Source organism: Narcine bancroftii, chromosome 13, assembly GCF_036971445.1.
Source record: "Narcine bancroftii isolate sNarBan1 chromosome 13, sNarBan1.hap1, whole genome shotgun sequence".
Taxonomy (NCBI): Eukaryota; Metazoa; Chordata; class Chondrichthyes; order Torpediniformes; family Narcinidae; genus Narcine; species Narcine bancroftii.
This window is the reverse complement of record NC_091481.1, coordinates 15,005,060-15,025,754: the sequence shown is the minus strand read 5'-3', so window position 1 is coordinate 15,025,754 and position 20,695 is coordinate 15,005,060. Positions and strand designations below refer to the sequence as shown.

General features: G+C 37.8%; 1 protein-coding gene across 10 annotated transcripts in view; it reads right to left on the bottom strand.

Annotated features, from left to right (window-relative positions):
• srpk2 (SRSF protein kinase 2) overlaps nt 1–20,695 on the bottom strand; it is a 180,599-nt gene that overhangs the window by 60,598 nt on the left and 99,306 nt on the right. The window lies entirely within an intron of this gene.

Genomic DNA, 20,695 nt, shown 5'->3' with positions numbered 1-20,695 from the left:
CTGCGTGGGGGATTATGGGTAACGAAGACAGCTATTGCTCCCACATTGACCCATGTCCGTGTGCTGCCAAAGCGGCCCAGAATGTTAGCAAGTTTAGCCGATTATCACCTTTAATCGGGGTTATTAACACAGACTATCACTGTAGTATCTCATCGCCGCTGCATAAAGATGAAAAAATGTTTAAGTTCATAATTCATAACCGTCATAAACAGCGGGGTCCCTTTTCACTATTATGTTAATCCAGCCCTGATCACAGATGATTCTATAGTAAAAGCATGGGCTGAATTGGACAGTTAATTCCAACCACCTGAATTTGCAGCCTATTTATAAATAAAGTTTACATTCTCCTCATTAAGTTTGATCAGCATCATCCCATGCTCCCAAGTCAAGCCACGTGAAATACGATTGAATTTAAATGAAGACATTTTACTTCGAGTCACTTCACTACCTAAACGATGTGGATGGTTGTGAACTCGTATTCCACAATGGCCTTTATAAAGAAGCCCAAGCAAGTTACAATCAGAAAATGTGGGGGCCAACAACATCAAAGAAATGCATATAAAATCGCTGGCACTTACCCGCAGAATATTGTCCATCACATCTTACCTGATCAAGAAAAATATGTTTTTTCCCTCAAGGATGATGTTCCACATAGATATATTAATAGATTTAATGGGGTGAAGTTTAAATTTAAACAATTCAAATGCTTATCAATATTTTCTGTTGCAAACAAAAAGATGCACATCTCTGTTGATACAATTTCTACTCCAAATTACAATGATAATAAATGGAAGACGGCAGCAAAAATTGAGCCTAACTCATAACTGGTAGCCAACTGTAGGTAACAAATATGCCCCAAGTACGCACAATATATTTATTCCCTTAATTATAGTTTCTTTTGAAAAAATTTGAGTATAACGTTCTGCCTATGTTCCAGAAAATGACTGGCAAAATTTTCGAACATCCAGGCAGATTTGCAGTACACAAAAGTGCCAGCTCCAAAGTGATAATTTCCTTTCACTTTCACGGATGCTGCATGGCTTGCTGAGTTTCTTTAGTACTTTTGTTTACTGCACTGGACCCCAGTATCTAGATTTTTTTGGTTTACCATCAATATATTATCTGCTTGGGTCAGGTGTCATCTCATCTTTTCCTACAAATAGCTCAAATATTCATTAACATAAATTCAGTGTTCATGTTTTTGTACATTGTTTGAACCACAATTTGAAAAGATATAAACATTTAGATTTTGTTATTCTATTTTGATGCAACCTTGTCAAGGTTGAAATCTAATCTTAAAATAACTTCTTGAAATAAAGGGCAATTAAAAACCATGTAGATTTCAATGAATGCAACTATACAGATTCACATGAAAAGACACGTGCCAAGACTTGACACAAGTCTCATATAACAAATTTAGATGCTGCCTGAAGACACAGCTCCAAGAGAGTCAATGTTTATATGAATGTTGTGAATTACCTCAGTGCTCTCTGCTTTCTGATAGATTTAGAACCCTGAGGAAATAAAGCATGGCTCTGTGCAGTAATATTTCTGTAGTGAAATCTTCCTCGAAATATTGTGGTAGAATCATAAAATAACTCTCATCACTTATCAAGTGACATAGCCTGCATGGAGATGCACCAACAATCCAAACAATCTAAGCAGAATGAGACCAGGAACAATCTCTGGAAGGCCATCACCAAGACAAAGAGGCAATTCTAGATTGAACTGGAGTCTCAGACAGATGCTGGACAGCTGGGACAGGGCTTGCATGCATTCTTGAAACAGGGCAGTATCATTAGCTTCTGGACAAGTTCAATACCTTCTATGCTTACTTCTAAAGGGTCCACAATAAAGAACATTCAATGGTCAGAGATCCCCCTTTGAATTTGGTGGTATGTGATCTCGTGCTCATGAGGAGGGAGAAGAGTATTATTCGGGTGGGATTAATCTTTTAATGTCTTGGCTGCTTTTCTGAGGTAGTGGGAAGTGTCGATGGAGCCAATGGAAAGGTGGCGGGGATATGATGGTCAGAAATGTGTCATGAGCCATTTCAGTTACCTGCAGTCTTGAGTGTTGCAGTTCTCATTCCGTGCAGTGATACATCCTCACAGAATACCTGAAGTTGTTGAGAGAGGTTGGTGACCTGTCAAATTTCCTCAGGCTTTTGAGGAAGTAGAGGTGCTGGTGTGCTTTATTGGCTGTTTATCATCTCCACCTCAGTGCCACTGATAAGGACAGCAGAAGTCCATGACCACATCTTCAGTTTTACTGACATTGACTTCTGGAAGTTAATAACCAAATCTGCTGTTTTGTTGACATTGACAAAGAGTTTATTGTCCTGGTACCATGCCACTAGTTCCTCCATCCACTTTTATATACTGACTTCTCTTTCTTTGAGATACAGCCTTTGATAGTGGTGTCATTTTCAAATTTATAAAAGGAATCGGAGCAGTATTTGGCCATAGAGTCAGGGGCGTGTATAGGGAACTTAGTGTAGGGGGAGTATGCAGCTTTGCGGGATACCAGTGGTAAGGAAGGTTGTAGAGGTACTGTCACCAATCCTCAGTCTGCAGAGCAGAGAGTCATGGATCCAGGTGCAGAAGGCAAAGGACAGAGTTTCGAGATTAGATTATTTTGGAGTATGATGTTGAGACAGAGCTGTAGTCAATGAATGATAGTCTGACATAGACCAGGGAGCATCAGTAGAGGCAAAGGGATAGTCAGTGTTTCAGGTAATTATTCCTTTGCCTCTCTATGAGACGAATCCTTTCGAATTCAGACCTTGCATCAGAACTATGTGTGTAGAGGGAAGATAACCATTATAAAGAGGTGAGAAGGAAGAGTGAAGCAGGGGCTGGCTGGTGATAGGTGGAACTAGGTGATGAGGCAGATGATGGGCATCTGAAGTCTCTCAAAATTAGATTGACCCAAAACTGCAAATTAATAAAAGATTGTAATGCCACAAATAAATAGAAATCCATTTTGAGATATCCCAATATATTCCAGTATTGTCTAACTTCATTTGTGACATCACACATCACTAATAAATAAATAATACTATTGAAAATTAAATTCAAACCACAAGTTCAGAAAGACCATCAAAGATGCTATGCAATACACGTAGATCATTATGAACTGATAAACACCATATATTCAAAAGTTATTGAAGTACAGACTACAAGCAAATATGGTTCAATCATCTTACTGTCATCAATGCCCAGTGGATGGCAGTCTTTGTTGGACCTTGGGCAATCTTTTCAAGAAAAATCTCAAAATAGCTCATGAGACAAAAATTGGAAAACTGCATGGTGACTAACAGATTTTTACATAATACAAATTTATAACATTGAAAATCATTGATTATTCTAATATGATAAATTATTTTCATTAAAAGGAATGCTTGAAAAATTTGAATTTGTGTCTGTCCACCACATAAATGCTATTCACACGGAACAGCAGATGGAAAAAGGGACAAAAATGTATCAAACAGCACCTCCACTACTTTTGGAAATGTCCTTGAGCAGGAGATCAGCAGAACCCCTTTTTTAAAATTTATTTGAATTATGTGAACCAATCGTCTAAACTTGATATTTCATTCACTTTTCACTTAAACTGAAAAAGGAGATGGAGAAGAACAAGAAATCAACATCCCTTTCCCTTTAAGTAGATAGTCTCCCATCTATTTTGGGAGACCATCTCCTACCTTAACTAAAGACACTCACCATTAAATGGAAGACAAACATTCTTAAATTGCTGCAGAAAGATTCAGTTCAAAAATAAAAGCAGCATGCCATATTGGCATCAATAAATTGAAACAAAATTGGAATTTTTTTTGACAACACCTTAACAATGAAAAACAGGAACAAATAATAATCTGCTGGAAGAAATGTTAATGTTTTAGGTCAAATCCTTTCAAGATTTATGGAAGGGTTTGAGACAAAATGTTGACAATTATTCACCCCCACCCCCACAAAAGATGCTTCTCAACCTGCAAATTGATTTTTGGTTTGCGTTTCAGCATCTGCAGTCTATATTGTCTTCAACAAGAAATACAAGATCTTCACGCAAAACCAATGCTCATTCATACACACTCACAAATTAATGGATATATACAAATTAAGAGTAGGCCACTTAGCCTTCCAGCCTCCTCTATAATTCAATTAGATCACAGCTGATTGGACTGCAACTTCAACTCCAGATTTTTGCCTATTCACTTTAACTTTTCAATTTGTTCATTAAAAATCCATCGATTTCAGATTTAAAAATCAGCCGGCATGGTCAGTATAACAGTTAGCACTATCTTCCCATCTCTGCGTAGTTTTTCCCCAGCTCCTCCAGTTTCCTCCCACCTTCCAAAACCCATGGGGTTTGTAGTTTAATTTGGGTGTAATTGGGTGGCATGGGTTTAAATAGCCGGAATCAGCTTCTACCATGCTGTAAATATTTTTTTTTTTTTTTTTAAATATTCAGCGACTGCTTTCATTGCCCTTTGAGGAAGAGAATTCCATGCACTCATGACACTGGGATAAAAGGTATTAAATCTTCTATGACTATTCCTTATATTTAAATAAGGACCCTGGAATGCACTGCCAAGAGAAGTGATGTAAACAGATAAAACAGCAACATTTGAGAAACATTGGTCAGGCCTATGAACAGCCAGAGGCTGGAGAGATATTGACTAAGTGCAAGAAGATGAGATTACTTTTTCTGACATCATGGGTTGTAAGGCTCATTCAAGTTCTGTGCTGTATATGTTCTGTGTAATTACCTCACCTTGATTTTTTTGCTTTCCATATCTACCTTTTCAAGATCCATCTGGATTATGTTTCAAGCAAGTTGCCTTTCACTTTCTAAACTCCACAGATACAAGCCTAGCTTTTCCAACTTTTCCTCTCCACAACTTACCCATTTCAGATTACCTATGTCCTGTAAACTACCCCAGAACTGCTTCCAAGTCCTCTATATCCTTCCTTTAATAAGGTGCTTAATACTCTACACAGTATTCCAAGTGAGGTCTTATCCACACATCAAACCAAAACATCCTTATATTATCCTTCAAGTTCACTTGTAATAACAGTAACATATGGCAAGTTATCCTAACTTTTAGACCTTTGTGAATCATTCATTGGGACCAATCTTCAAACTCCCATTCTTTAAATAAATTTTCCCCCAGCCAAAACAGAGAAATTCAAATTTTCCCACATTTGTCAGATCTTTGGCTGTGTACTTAACCTATCTATATTATCATTTACCTCAGAAACCAGTTTTATGCTGGTGTCAACTCCTCTTCTGCTCCAGATCCCCATAAGCTCAATTTTTCAATCTTTCAAATATCTATTTCTACATTAAATACTTCTAATGCTCCAGCCTCCACCAACTCTCCAGAACAGAGAACTCCAACAATTCATTACCCTCTGAATAATCTCAACAAGACTTCCTTATTATTTTATTGCTACACCTCTACAATAAAAACCAACACATCAACCATCTTTAAGTTAGGCACTACATACAAACTGCAGTACTCACTTTCATCCCTCACATTTCCCAAATCCAAAATATAATTTTCTATGTGAACAGGTTTGAACTTTGTGGAAATATTTTTTCACCCTCAGTGCAACTAATGTTCCTTGTGGCTTTTCCTTTCTCTGTTCCCTTGCTGCTGCTTCTCTGCTTCGAAGGTTAACATTTCACTTTAATGGCTTTAACTTGAATCCACAACTCATCTGCATTCTCCCACATTTATTGCTCCCTCCGTTGAGCTCACAACCACAAATCACAAAATACGTACAAGGCTGCCACCTCAGTGTTTAGCTATTCCCATTGTATCAAGTCTAAATTATGCCATCCCTGAGTGGCAGGCCTGATTGTTTAATCGCTCAACAAGATCAGGATTAACTTCCAAGGTCATAAGAACATTTGATCGCTATCTTTAAAAAAAAACAAAATAGGATTGAATTAAAAAGTTTACAGAGCACATTTAAACTTACTTGTAGTCAAATTGCTAGCTTTATACATACATACATAGTTCAAGCAGTGGCATTAATTGCATTGCATGCAATTGGCTGCCACCCACCCCCTCTTGACTTTTCCTTCATTATAACCCCGTTTCATACATCACTTTCAAAACATTGCTTGTAAACAGCATTCTGGAGTTTTTTTTCTTAATTTGCACCTGGTGGGGCAGGCCAACAGAAAATCGACTTGAATCATTACTTTGAAAGTTTGTATTTTATTCACATATACCATTCTTTAATTATTGCTCTCAGTTGATTAAGTATCAGAGTTCATGTACCATATATACTAAAACAGTGGTGAAGAATTAATAGGGATCATTAAGAATCTCAAGGTGATATTTGATGTCATGTATGCACTCTGACAATAAATTTGAACTTTGAATACAACCAAGTTCCATTTACTATTGTATCAAAGAGCAGTTACTCCACAATCCTTTCATCTCTTGGACCTTGAATTTATGACAGAGCCAATAAAATGTTGCCTTTTCAATGGCTGCGTGGAAACACCAAATAACATCCATTCACCTCATACTTTAAAAGTGGCGACCAACTCCAAATACTGCAGATAAAAACTTTCAAACATAAAAGTTGTAATGGACGCGAGAATGAAAAAACTTGGCTTTACTCAACTTAATTGTAAAGTTACAGTTAGAATTTAAAAGAAAGGCGCAATCTAAATTCCTAAAAGAGGGGCGGTGGCAGCCAGGATCAACTAAATATGAAATGCAAGCTCATTAACCATTCTGAATAATTTTGTAATATTACATTCTTCTTAAAAAAAACACTAACAGTATCAAGCAAAACTTTACAAGACTTCTCCCATTCATATAGATTGAGAGGTTTTGATACACAACCGAATTTCCTTTGTTCTTGTGGAGCTACATTATCCTCCTCACTATAGCATGTCATATCTTCCTCCTTCTCCAGTATTGGTACCACCAGATTCCTTTTATCTTGTTCCACAATAGGAGATGTGGGGATTGCCTGGGCTTCTGAACAAACTGCCAAGTCACAAGCAGACGCATTAGTCGCCCATCCATTTGGGTGCCTAATGTTAGATTACTGTCAAGGATTTCAACTTGATCTTGAAGTGGTTCATTCTTATTATTCCCCACAAAGCTTCTTAGTAATATGGGTCCAGGGGTCATTAGCCAGGAGGGCAGTGATTTGCATGGCATGAGCAGTGTTGGAATGCAAAACAAACATTCATGGGGTGTAATATTTGTTGCTGTACATAACAGCAGTCTTTGGGAGTGTAATACCTCAGGAAGCACCAGTTCTCAATGCTTCTTGGGCAGGTTACGTGATCTAAGGGTCAAACAGACTGTCTTCCACATGATGCTGCTGAACGTTTCTACCTGCCAATTGGGTGGTATTGGGTAGTATGACTTGTGGCAACCCCCTTCTAGGAGAGATAATCTTTCAGATCCTTAGACATGAACGTGGAGCCTTGATCAGAGTGTCTGCAATTCTGCATAAGCTAAATAGCAAATCCAGGCATCTGATCACTATTGCAGTAGGCATATTGGGATATGGAAAGGCAAAGGGGAAACACGAGTACTCATCAACTACTGAACGCAGATATGGGCTACACAAAGCTGTAGGCAGGGGTCCCTTGAAATCAATACTAAAGCCGTTCCATAGGTTTTGTTGCTTTGTTAAGAGTCCCTCCTGGTGGGTGTTAGGACTGAGGCTTTAGTTCAGCACAGACACTGCATGAAGCACATCTTCTTAACAACTTCTGTAGAATAGGGAAGATTCTTTGATTTAACAAAATACAGCAGCCGAATTATTGCTGGATGTCAAAGTCCATTGTGAATGTTAGTGAGTGTGGAGGTAATAAAGGCTGAAGAAGTGTATGCCTGACTAAATGCGTCAAGGCCCACATTCTCTTTGCCAGAACGTATTTTATTGTATAACTAAATGCTGCAAGTTCCAGCCTACATTCTTGAATCTTTGCGTTCTTAATCTTTGTCTGCCTTTTACTGTCAAACACAAATGCCACTGACCTCTGATCAGTAACCAAGCTAAAGTGGTGCCATTTGTTCAGTCTCAATGATGGCAGTCGCTTCTTTCTCTACCATGTGGTCGTGCAATTCACTTCCTTATAGCGTCTTTGACATAAATGCATCAGGCCACCCTCCTTGGTTAAGGACAGGAGAAATAGCCACATCAGAGGTGTCACACTTTACCTCAAAGGGTGCGTTTTCATCCACTGAGTTTAGGGTGGCTTCCTCCAACTCTCTTTTTAGTAAGATAAAGGTATTCAGGGCCTTTTCCTCCATTGAAACTTCTCTGTATTTACCATCAGTTGACTCTTGTTAGAAAACCCATGAATCCATTTGGCATCAAAATTTAACATCCCGAGTAACCCTATTAAGGATCACAAATTCTCTGGTGGAGGAAGCTCTTATAGTGGGCAAAGTCTCTCGGGATCTGGCTTAATGAAACCATTCCTCACACAGTCTCCAAGGACATTGAATCATTAAGTGTTAAGTGCCTCTGATTGATGGTCTTTTGGAATCTTTTTTACATTTTTATCATGTCCCGCTTGGGTATGTCTAGCAATAGTGATATTATCAAGATAAGGCACCTTGCAGTTTTTCTTCTCTAACTAATGTCCATAGCATGCTGGAAGGCAGCTACCCCATTTGTGACTCCAAATGGAATCCAATAAAATTGGTATAAACGTCTATTGGCTTCAAAAGCCAAAACTTCTTAATTGAATCCTTCAGGGATGCTTGGTGGTAGGCACTTTTCAGGTGAAAGGTAGAGATCATGCTATATTTTGTAAGTTTGTTCACCATCTCATCAATTCTTGGCAAGGGGTAAGCATCCAATTCCATGCATTGATGGATTTTGTGAATAATCCACACACATTCGCCTCTTGTCTCAGTGGGTAGGATCCTTCACCACTTCGGCTCGCCATGGTGATATGCACATCTTAATTATGCCTTCTGAAAGTAATTGATAAATTTCCTCTACAATGAAGTCCTGATCATCTTTGCTAAACTGTCTCGATTTGGTAGCAATTTATTTACAGCTTGGTGATAAGTTTGGAAAAAGGGATGGATCTTCTATTGCACCATTCAGAGTTAACTCAGACAAGGGTTCACCGTATTCAAATTTCACACTCAGATATTCACAATCTTGACCAAGTATTAAGTCAGAGCATAGTGTAGAGCACGTCGAAAGAACCAAAGGCTTGTTGATCCAAACCAAGGCTTTTATTAACTAAAAGACTGGAGCATATCACAAGTAGGTCGACCAGTCCAGAATGACCTGGTTTGGCTAGGAGCAATCCTTTAAGACCTGCCAGTAGGTGTGGCTACACTCTCAGCCAATCACAGTCATCCTACACGACCATCTGTACATATACACATTGGTGACAGAATCTGTACTATCACACATAGGTCCTTCAATACACTAAGTCGTGTGGTAGCATATGACTAGCTATTAAGGCTAAGAGTTAGATCAACAACAACATATCCTTGGGAACTAGTATTTAAAGTTTTCTGAGCCATAGTTAGTGTCTTTACTGGATGGGTGAACCTTTAGTTTTAGTTCCCGTGTGATTTTCTCGCTAATGTAACCATCAGTGCTGCATGAATCCAACAGAGCACTTAACCTTTTACTATTCAGTCACAAAGGTTGTGACTTGAGCAAGTCCTTGTGGCACATTACTAAGTGTAGCCAGTACCTGAGAACTGACTACTGTGGCCACTGAGTTTGGTGAGGCCTTGGATTTGCACACTCCGGCATCATGTCTCTTCGTGGCAGATTTATAATAAGTAGCCTCATGTGCCGGACAGTTATCCTGTGAATGGTAAGAGAATCACAGAAGAAACATTTCTGTTTTGTATTTTAAGTGGCAGCCACAGCTAGTTTCTCAAGAACAACTGGAAGGTTATCAGGCAGCCCTGCTAAAGAATCCTTCTCACATACCTGCGGAACCTGTGATGGTTCAGGGTTCACTGTATGGGCCACAGGAGTAGCATATACGGCTACTCTAACACAGTAGCATTGGTAATAAGCAGTCTGTAAGACCAGTGTTTTGTTTTCTTAGAAGAGCTGGCATATTGCAGGTGAGGCAATGCCAGTGATGAACGCTTCACCCATTGCCTCGTTTCCACACTGCTCGGCACTATGATCTCGAAAATTAGTTTCTCTTTAACTTTTCCAACTCCCTGAAGAAATCATCTTATGATTTTCCTGGCTTCTGCCACCTGGTAGCCAGCAAATGTCTGGCAAAAACCTCATTGAGAGTCTTCACATACAAATTGTCCAACTTAGAGATAGCCAGTCAAAATTTTCACATCTTTCCATGTATTCAAAAATGTTGCAACTCACACAGCCTGATAGTTTCTGTACTTGTTCAGTATCTTGTCCCCAGAGTCGTCGACGTAGTTTACGAAAACCTTACGCCAGTGTCATCACTCTTTGCCAGCTGTCGGTGAGCAGGGGTCAACGTCTAAGTACCTGGGTCACCGTGACGCCTCCATACTTTACAATTAAGCTGAGTAAATTGTTGAGAGAATGAAAAACTTGGTGACTGCTTTTCAATCTTTACTCAACTTAATTATACAGTTACAGTTAGAATTTACAAGAAAGGCGTGCTCTAAATTCCTAAAAAGGAGTGGAGGCAGCCAGGAACATCTAAATATGAAATGCAAGCTCACTCAGAACAACTTTGTAATATTACATAACTAAAAACGTGGTTAAAATTTCAAGGCATGAGCTTGGATTAAATGGTAATATTTAAGGGAAACTGCAATGAGCAGTAACACTGAGGAGAAGGATACCACAGGATATTTGTTGCAGAAAATGAAAATATGCATACTACTATTTCAGCTAGTGATTTACTTTTGAAGTCAGGCACATCATTTGATCTACTTTAATAAATATAGGCAAACAAATAATTACTGCTAACTGACAACTATAAGAATTTAAAGAAGGAAAAAATATCTGTAATATCAGAAACTACTTTGTATCTCCTCCAGGGATTAAGCATCTGTAATTTAAAGCATCTCACCTAACTGCGAGTTGACGTGCTTACATCTTGACTCATGATCTAGTCTATTGCTACACCCAAGCCTGGTATTTCTCGTGACAAAAATCAGAAATACCATACAGGAGAATTAATACAGAGTTTGTGTGTGCTGCATCACTGGGTCAGCATTTTGAGAATGAAGCAGAAAATAACTGTACCAAATAAATTAATTAAACCTACTCTAAAATGTAATCATTCCAAACACAAAATCAGCAAAATGGGCGTGTCGTGTTACAGTTGTATCCTTTGTACATACATCAGAACTCAGTTTTACAAGTTCCCACCTGTACTAGCAATGCATCATAACATCTTTAATCAAGGTATTAGACAAGATAAAGCCTGTCTTTTTTATTTTAAATGCCATTAAAAATACTTTTTCCTTATTAAAGAATGCTAATTAATTCAATGGAAAAATAATGCCCTCCAAAATTCAAAGATAATGTTTTAAATAGGTTACAATTAAAATGCAACTTCAAATCATTCAGGTAAAGAGAAAGAGCATTATTTCTGATCTTTCCATTTCTTCCATGGCGGCAAAAACTCAAAATTTGACAATAATAAATCTGCCCAAATATATCCTCCTCTTTTTCAGCTATTTGTAGGTTTGGGTTATATTCACTGTTAACAAGGTCAGGTTGAGATATTTACTACAATGGAAGATCACCATGACAAGAGATCAAAGTTATAAACCAAATGCTGAGAATGAGTACTTCCTTACTCAAGGAACACAATTAAGGCAATTGACTCAATACAATTTCTGGCCTCAACCAATAATAGGTACTTGGAACAATTAGATGCAAGATTCAGGGAAAAAGCTCAAACATGGAGTTATGAAAGCAGAAGTACAAAGAAATTAGGTATCAGAGTGACCATTTGGTGTCATCTCAAGGGGGAGAATCCTTGAGGAAGAGATGTTTATCTCAAAAACCTTGAAACAAAGTCATACAAAGACATCCTGGACATTATAAGATGGTTTAAATTATTGGACAAAGAAATAAAAAATGAAAAGCAGTTTAATATTATTTGTTGAACTCCTATGCTGGCCAAGTGATGCTGGATAGCTATCTTATAGACAAAAAGTGTTCATGTTGTTCAGGAGAACAGTTGATCTTTGAAAGCATTTCAGATTTATTGTCAGAGTACATATATGTCATCACATACAACCCTGAGATTCCTTTTTCCTGCGGGCACGGCAGAATTACCACTAACTGACAGTGCAAAAAATAAACTGTACCCAGCATAAAAATGTAAAGAAATAAAAGAACTGTAAACAGATAACAAATATAAACAAACTGGCTGTGCAATGAAGAGAGAAAAACCAATCAATAAAATTCACAAGCAAGAGTCCTTACATGAGTCTCGGATTGAATTTGTCATGAGGAGTCTGATGGTGGAGCTGTTCCTGAACCTGGTTGGGCAAGTCCTGTGGCACTTTACTGATGGCAGCAGTGAGAACAGAGCATATGCTGGGTGGTATGGGTCTTTGATGATTGCTGCTGCCCTCTGACAGCACCATTCCCTGTAGATGCACTCAATAGTGGGAAGGGTTTTGCCTGTAATGTGCTAGGCTGTGTCCACTACCTCTTACAGGGCTTTACACTCAGGGGTATTTAGTGAACTAAAGAGAATAATAAGGAAATTCTTACGGAAAGGGGGGAAACAGAGGATAGCATTAGATAAATTAGCAGAGAGGTATAATCAAGGTGGTTTGCAGTTACCAAATTTTAAAAATTATTATAGAGACGCACAATTAAGGTATTTATCAGATTTTTTACCAGACTGGACTAAGATAGAGCTAGATAAAATAGGGGAGAAGGTACTGGAACATATACTTTATAAGTGGGATGAAAAGCTGGTACAATATAAAAGCTCACCAGTACTGCATCATTTACTCAATATATGGAAGAAGATTCACTTAGAAAGGAAAAAAAACAAATTACCAAATACCAAAATTACTATTGACGCAAAATCTGCTAATCCCTTTTACAATACATAACCTTTCCTTTAGAGAATGGGAGAGAAAAGGAATCAAAAGAATAGAAAATTGTTTTTGGGAAATAATTTATTAACATTTGAACAGTTGAAGTACAAATATGGAATAACTCATGGTACAATGTTTGCATATCATCAACTGAAAGCTTATTTAAAGGATAAATTGGGAAACAGACTGAGATTACCAGAAGGAAGCAGCTTTGAATATGTGATACAGACACAATGATAATTAAAAGATTTATAACGAACATGTACATTAAGCTGCAAGATAAAGAAAATGATGTAAACCTAAACAAAAGTGGGAAAAGGATTTAAACAAAGATAAAAATTAAACATGGGAAAAGTTATGTTCTGGAACTATGAAGAATATAATAAACACAAGGTTACGCATGATACAGTATAATTGGTTACACAGGGCATATAATCACACCCCAAAAGTTTAAAAAAATGGGATCCAACATTATCAGATAGATGTTTTCACTGTAAGAAGGAAATGGGAACAACAATACACGCAATTTGGGCATGTGAGAAAGTGAAAATGTTTTGGGAAGATCTAAATCAGATATTAAATAAAATCACAAAAAATAACATACCAAAAAATCCAGAGATCTTTCTTCTAAGTAATATAAGTAAGGAATTAGGCCTCGAATTGGATAAAGCGCAAAAATGATTTATTATGATAACCTTAGCAGTAGCCAAAAAATGTATAATGTCAACTTGGAAAATGGAATAGAGTCTGAGAATACAGCAATGGTACCTGGAAATGAATCAATGTATTCCATTGGAAAAAAAATAACATAATTTAAAAAATAAAGTCACATTATTTGAACAAATTTTGGAACCATACATGGAACTGTGTGGGTGTTATTAGTGTTAAAAAAAAACAGATGAACTTAGTTTTGCAGTAAATGATTTTATTTACAAAAGACGAGCATGGGAAAATGGTAATGGGGATCACACACACACACCCACACACAGTTTATAGCGAGCATGGGAAAGTAGTAGCGGGAATAAAAACGTGCACAATTTATAGCAAGCATGGGAAAGTGGTAGTGGGAATAAAACACGTGAGCATGGGAAAGTCTAGCTCTAACCTTAATCCTGACCCGAGATCTGCCAGATTGTGAGGGCAATAACAAAGCACAAAGACACTAGGTCTACAGATTATGAACGAGTTGGTCCGTGGGTTTGTCCTAATTTTAAACAGGTTGAAGCCCACCACCCTGCTCCCTCACCAACAGCTTGCCACCAGCCCCCAACAATAGGTAGTGGTGATTAGTAAGGGATTACAAGGTAGTATGCAAGTGGAAAGAAAAAGTTTGACATCCATTTCTAGAGATCAATATTAGCAGTGGATTTTCCCATGCTTTTATCCATTGTGTGAGTTTGTCTTATTAAATTGTGTGTTTTTTCTTCATGGACTTTTATACTCGTTTTATTCCTGCTATGATTTTCCCATACCCTTCTATTATTTGTTGTGTGTTTTTGATAGCAAACCCTTGTGTCCAAACTTGTCTCTCACAGACTTGACACTTTCTCACAACAATGACCAGTGCAGGGACTGACTGCTCCTCACCATTATCACCCTCCTGATTTCAACTTGGCATCCAAGACTGGGGGAATATTTTTTAAGCCATTATTTTGGGAAAAACAAGTGGGTCTAACATGCTGTCACATTCAGCTTGCTATGTAAAAAGGTGGACTGACCCGAAAAAATGCCAGCTTTGTTCGTTTCAATGTGAATGACCAATGCCGGCATAATCGAAGGCGCTTCATAACGGAAATAAATCACACAAATGCTGTGTAAAAAATTTTTATTGCTCTTTCCATTCCCTATCTCTTTAACAGCCTCCCATGCATGTAATCACTAATTCCTTGCCGGGTTGGGAGAGTTCTCACTGGCAGGTAAACCAGTAGAGTGGCAGTTAATTCCCACTTTCCAGTAAAAGTATGAAAGGAGCTAATCTTTGGGCACATTTGGGAATCATAATGTGAGGGCAGAGATTAGGGTAGAAGGACAAAAGTATAATGCTATATGCTCTGAGTTTGTGAATAAGGACAGGCAAGGGACAAAACAAAAGTAGCCAGTTAGAGGGTTTAAAATGTGTCTATTTCAACACTAGTATTTGGAATAAAGGGATGAACAGAGCATAGATCAGTACTTGGAACTACGATGTCGTGGCCATTATTGAAACTTGGCTGGAGGAAGGGCAAGATTGGCTGAGGCAAGGATACCTGGGATTAGGTGTTTTAAAAAGAATAGGATTGGAGGTAGAAAGGTTGGGGGGTGGGGGAAAGAAGTAGCATTACTAGTATTATAGGCCCGAGGATCCCAAAACCCAGCAGCAATATAAATTCACCAAGACAAATGGTTACTTCAACAAAAGTTGCTTTTAATTATCTTTAAACATGGAAACAGGATCAAACTCCAACTTATTACTATTAACTTAACCCTATTCTAATTCTCTGTGTGTGTGTGTGTGTGTGTGTGTGTGTGTGTGTGTGTGTGTGTGTGTGTGTGTGTGTGTGTGTGTGTGTGTGTTTCAGTAAAGTTCTTTGATTCACAGTCCAGTCTCACTTCTCATTCCTCCAAGTTTACTGGTTGCAGGCAATTCTTATACTCTGCACAAAATTTTATATTTATGAATTTCACCAGGCTTTGGTGCAAGAAAGGTAAATGGTTACTGCTCAGGAAGGTTCTTGTCTTTCAGAGAGAGATTTGTTGCTTGTTGGACACCCACAACTGATTCCTTCTGATCAGCCACTTCAGTGTCTTGTCGAAGAAACTTGTCCCATCAGGGTTTTCCGGATGATAACCTCTCTTTCAGGTCATCAAAAGTTTATTTTTGTTTCCCTTATTTCAAGTGAAACATTCTACAGCCAGCCATCTCCTCTTGTATAAGGTCTTTGAACAGGGTGAACTAAGAACTCACAACCCATCTTCAAAATGGGGTTTTTCCACAAGCTTGCCAGCTTGTCCTGTTGCAGTTCCAGCTGCTGGTGAACTGTAGAACTGAACTAATTCACTCTCTCTCTCTCTCTCTCTCTCTCTGGGAAAACCACATGACACTCTTAGAACAGCCAACTGCACTCAGACAGACTGTAGCTCTGGACCTAATCTTCTGAGTTTGTTCATCTGTTGCTTTCCAAAACAATAATCCATTACTCCACAGCATGTTCAATTAACACCTACTTGTGAAGTCCTTATAGCAAATGTGGTTTTCTTGTTTAAAAAATGTAATAGGGAAGAATCCTGGGAATTAAAGAAGTGTGTAAACTAATGGAGAGGATTCTTAAGGATAGGATCTATAAGTATATAAGTGAAGTATAGACGACTCAAGGATAGTTAGCATGTCTTTGTGAAGGAAAGATTGCACCTCATAACTCTGAGTTTTTTTTGAGGTGGTAACAAAAGAAATTGATAAGGGTAGGGCGGTAGATGTGGTCGGCATGGATTTTAGCAAAGTATTTGACAAGGTCCCCCATGAGTGAAGCATCCAGAAAGTCATGAGGCACGGGATTAGTGGAAAATTAGCTGTCTGAATTTTTTTTAATTGGCTTTGAGGGAAGAAGTCAGAGTAGTATTATAAAGAAAGTATTCTGCCTGGAGGTCGATGACGAGTGGAGTGCCACCAGGATCTGTTCTGGGACCCTTGCTCTTTGTAATTTTTATTCATGACCTGGATGAAGAGGCGGATGGATAGGTCAGTAAGTTTGCGGATGACACCAAGGTTGTCAAAGGTTACAAGGTTTCAGAGTTGGGCAGAAAAGTGGCAGACGGATTTCACTCCGGGTAAGCTTGAAGTGATGCATTTTGGAAGGGCTAACCAGGGAAGGCGGAGTACAGGTTTAATGGACTGTTGCTTAAGAGTGTGGATGAAGAGTCCAACCTTGGGGTATAAATCCATTCATCCCTGAAGGTCGCTACACGGGTTGATAGGCAAGTTAAGAAGACCTATGAGATGACGGGGTTCATTAATTGGGGGATTGAATTCAGGAGTAGAGAGGTCATGTGACAACTCTACAAATCTTTGGTCAGACCGCACTTAAAGTCACCTCATTATAGGAAGAATGTGGAAGCTATGGAGAGGGTGCAGGTGAGATTTATCAGGATGTTGCCTGGATTGGGAAATGTGTTAAGGCAAGGTTAGCAGAGCTGGTACTTTTCACTTTGGAGCATAGAAGAATGAGAGGAGACTTGATAGCAGTCTACAAGATTATGAGAGACATAGTGCGTATCATCCTGCATCACCACGAATTTTTGTCCCCCGCATCACCGCGTATTTTACGACTACCCGAACTGTTTATACTGAGCGATAAATACGCACTGATGCGGGGCGATGCGAGGTGACCAGGAAGTCACATATTTTGTCACATATCAGGTCATTTTGTTTTCCCATCCAAAATGCCCTTCACCATCATTTCCTGCCATTTTGTGATCAAAAATCGCTGAAGATCAAATGTCCAGTTGATACTGTCCGACATATTCCAACGCAGAAACAAAAAAATTATAACGACAGACAAGCTTGATATTTGTCCAGGGAAATTACTCCAATTTAATGATACACAAAGGAACTGCGGAGGCAATATAAACGCAGTATAGCTAGCTAGTAGGTAGCTTGTGCAGTATATATACGCAATAATATAATGCGCAATAATATAATCTTGAACACACACACACACACACATATATATACACACACACATATACACACACACACACACACACACATACACACACACACACACATACACACACACACACACACACACACATACACACACATATATACACACACATACATACACACACATACATACACACACATATATACACACATACATACACACACATATATACACACATACATACACACACATATATACACACATACACACACATATATACACACATACATACACACACATATATACACACATACATACACACACATATATACACACATACATACACACACATATATACACACATACATACACACACATATATACACACATACATACACACACATACATACACACACATACATTTACATAGAGAGAGAGAGAGAGAGAGAGAGAGAGAGAGAGAGAGAGAGAGAGAGAACGCCAGGTAAATTATTTTCACGAAGGGCAATACCTTATTAAATGTTATTTCATCTCATTTGTGATACGTGCAAATTATACAAGCTGTTCATTAGTAACTAAGGCAATGCTCCCAAATCCAACTTTCAGCTTAGTGCCAAGATACCTCTGTGATGATTAAAATAGTAACAAATCACTTTCAAATGTACATTAACAACTTTAAAAATAGGTCAGTTGAAATCAAAATGATTAAATTTCTAAGATCCTTATTTTGCTATTTATAGAAGTGAGGATAAATGGCACACCTCAAAATCAATTACTTACTGCTTTCCTTCAGAGATGATCCAAATTGCAGTAATTTAGAAATAATGCCCAACAGATTTGCTTTAAAATTAAAATGAGCAAATTTACCTGAACTTAATTGATCTAGTTTATTGACTGAAAGTTTGCATCAACTCAAATAGCACTAAATGCTCATTCACAGGTCACACTGACTCCTGGTAGGTTGAAGAACAGTGTTAGAATTTTTCCAGGTATCCTTAGTTCAACCTCGAAAATATATAAAGAAAAAAGTTCTTACATAATTGAAAATGGAGTTTTACTCATGTAGAGGCCTTCTAAATATATTGGGGTACAAATTCATTCTGGAGAAATACATGGACACATTTGGTCAACGGCTTTCACAATTTACCTCATTATGCAAATTAACATCAAAATACAACTGAAAACAAGCACATCCTACAGCACTCCAAAATTCAATTTCCACAATGGGTTTTCTTTCCAAACAGCTTAAATCAAGGGTGTAAACTCATCAATTGATAATCACCTTCTTTCACAGTTGTCACCAAAGGACCTACTAATGAGATCAACTTAAATCCAAATTTAAATTCATGGTTGTAAAATGTCTTCAATGGAATTCCTGCTCCAATGGTGATCTGACAAGTCACACCATTCGTACTCAAAGCTGTGGATAAGAGGAGGAAATTTTCTCCTAACCTCTCAAAATCTAACTTTTGACTGTACATTTTAGAGGAGAGCACTGCTTCCTTTTAATGCATCATTGAATAAATGTCATTCCAAAAATTCTCCCCCACCATCTGGTTCTTTCATTTTCCTAAAATGTTGTGGTTAATTCTGACTATTTTATCTCTCTTTTTGAATCAAAACCTGTTCTGTCGATTGACATTTTGCCATGTGAAGGCCCACATATGGAATGCCTTAAGTGATTTTGGCACACACGCGGAGTATCTGGATAGGTGGAAGGCAAGATTTCTCTATCTTAACACCATTATCCAATTGACCAAATTATTTCTATAATTTTCTTGCCCCTCGCATTCTTTCAGAGAGACTTGTCCTATTCATTCTTCCTCTGCCTTGTCTACAAATTAAAACAAAATTGTTTTCTCTCTATCCTAGTTCTGAGAAAGAATCTCTGATCTATTTTTCTTTCCACAGATGCTGTCTGACCCCTGATGTTTCCAATATTTTTCATGGATTACAGATAAATATGTTTTCCATAGTATTGTAATAGACCTATATGCAAATTTTGAGATTGCCATTCAAATAAACATAGTACATCAACAGAAGTAAGGGGAAATGATTTTCAGTATAATTACTGACCAAAATAAAATCCAAGAAGAGCATGTTTTTATTCCAAACAAATTGATATTACATTACAGATCCTAATGGCTGATGTATATGTGGGCATACCAATGCAACTTTAGGATTTTGTATAAAACATGCACTTCTGTAAGTTTCTCTTATTGTTGCATCATCCTTCTTGCTAATGAAGCATTATAAACTAATTGTGAGCAAAGCCAAGGATGAAAATTTAAAAATAAAATATTTTCAGACAGAAATAGCAAGAAATATTTGGTATCTTGGAAAATGTGTACCTTGCATTTGAAAGAGGAAAATACATTTAAAGAGCCCCATTAATACATCAACTATCAAAGAAATAAGAGTAAATTAAGAAAATGCACAGCTATTGCAACACTGAGAAGTCAACTCAAGTTATTCCAGGCCACAACTGAACTCACAATAAATCTCTACAAATTGCTTTTATTTACAATTATGAAATCAGTCACCTTTATCATACATTACCATGCAAATCACAAAATTGAAGTGAACCTTTTCAGAAAGTAAATAACATTGCACCTGCATTACTAAACCTTTAAGCCAACTTGGTTGCAATTTCTCAAAAAGAATATACTGTATTTTTTTGTCACATTTTAGTGGCTGACTTGTACCTAGTCAGCATCTTCCAAGACAGATGTGTACAGCAAATCATTCTTCCCCTGTACGTACAATTAAAGCATGTTCATTCAGAAAGTTCACCCTACCATACTCACACAACTAGATCCAATTAAATTTAAGACAGGTCTTCTTCAAATATCTCCTCCCCCCACCTCCAGTTTAAATTCCATCAGGAATATTTCGGAGGAACAAATACCAAGAACCAGCATGCTTTCCTTTCTGCAGTAAAGTTGTGCTTGAAGTACATCCTGAATGTAAAGATGAAAAACATGCAGCTAATAATTGTGGCTGACTG